Source organism: Aplysia californica, unplaced genomic scaffold (assembly GCF_000002075.1).
Source record: "Aplysia californica isolate F4 #8 unplaced genomic scaffold, AplCal3.0 scaffold00113, whole genome shotgun sequence".
In the NCBI taxonomy this organism is placed as follows: Eukaryota; Metazoa; Mollusca; class Gastropoda; order Aplysiida; family Aplysiidae; genus Aplysia; species Aplysia californica.
The window spans coordinates 1400668-1402204 of record NW_004797383.1 but is presented as its reverse complement, the minus strand read 5'-3'; positions in this window follow the sequence as shown (position 1 = coordinate 1402204).

Sequence of the window (1537 nt, the reverse complement as noted above, 5' to 3'; positions counted from 1 at the left end):
TTTATACGGAGCGTGCGTTTACATGAACCTTTGCAAAGGGAGGAAGGGATGCAATCATCTCCTTTCCTTGATAATTTTAGTGACATCCCTTGGGAAGTGGCGGGTCACTTTGGCCGATCATGTGACGACACGTGACTTTTGTGAAGGACTCCCGGACTGCAGTTAAGAAAAGAATACAAAGGAGTTGAATGGGCTGGGGGGGCAGAAAGACAGACTCAATGTAATGATATGCACCATAAAATGTCGGGAACAGATTGTAGTGCTCGTTTGTCTTTGTTTGAGTAAAGTCAAGAGAAGCACATCAACACACTAATGGTCATTTAATATCTTACTTAATGCTTTGAAAAAGTAAAACAGACAACAGAGGGAAAATAAAGAAGTAGGAACTACAGTGGCGTTCTTCAACCACCCGCATAAGTTGTGTCGATGGGGCGTAAAACACCTACCTCACACTACTTACAATTACAGGGGGGAAAAAGATAAGTGCAATCCTGCAGCATGCACATGTGATTTCTTCTCTGTCGAAAAAACTCTCACTTTGTTTTTATATCAAGCAAGCCAAGCACCAAAATGACAAACATACACACTATTTCACTTCTTTAAAAAAAAATCTCACTTGCAAACAAAAACTGGAAAACCATCAAGGCAAGAGTTTGATTAAAGTTCAACACAAAACCACCTCTGGAAAAATCCAATGGTTTATTACAAGCATTCTCTTCATTAGACAAAGGTAACACCCAAGGGAGAATAAACCAAAACTAAAATCCAGTCATATATGAAACATCAAGGCAAGACGTTTTCTTTGAGTTATGGACATGTAGAAGAACATCATCTGCCTTTTTAAGTTAGAACATGACACACTGTACTTAGTAGCTCCTTTACATGTAACTTGTTTCACAACAATTTCTCTTTGTAAAATTTAGCAATATTTCCTCGCTTTAAAAAAAAAAGGAATGACAGACATAAAACTGCAAATTGTATTTGAAGTCAAATAGACACTGAACAGGCACCAACAGCAAATCATATTTTCTTTATTGCAATATTATATATATGGCAGTCTGCAAACACACAATTTTAATAATTTTAAGGCAATGCGCGGTAGTGCTGGGCGGCTAGGTTCCCGATAATGAAAGCTAGGAATCGTAGGAATCGACTCCGAACCCAATTACTTACATTCTAATGATGTGATTTTTTTCTTCCGGTGGTTACCTGGTTGGTGCCGAACATCTTCAGGATTTAGGATAACCTTGATTTCGGAACACTACGAAGCATCAACTTCTTTTTTTTTTTCAAATATAAATTCTTTTTCAAAAAGAGGATTTTAATGATAAAAATAACTGGCAACCGTTGGTCTACGAAAAAAGGAGACGGAACTTAACTTCTTTAGTATTAATCGCCGGAATCGACTCTTCGCCCAGCTCTAACACTAACACGGAGCACAATTTTCTTTCTAAAAATTCCTTCAGTTCGCTCCATTGTTATTCCCCCCACAGACTGGACCTGATGACGAGTAGAGTCTGGAGAAAGGGAGCAGTCA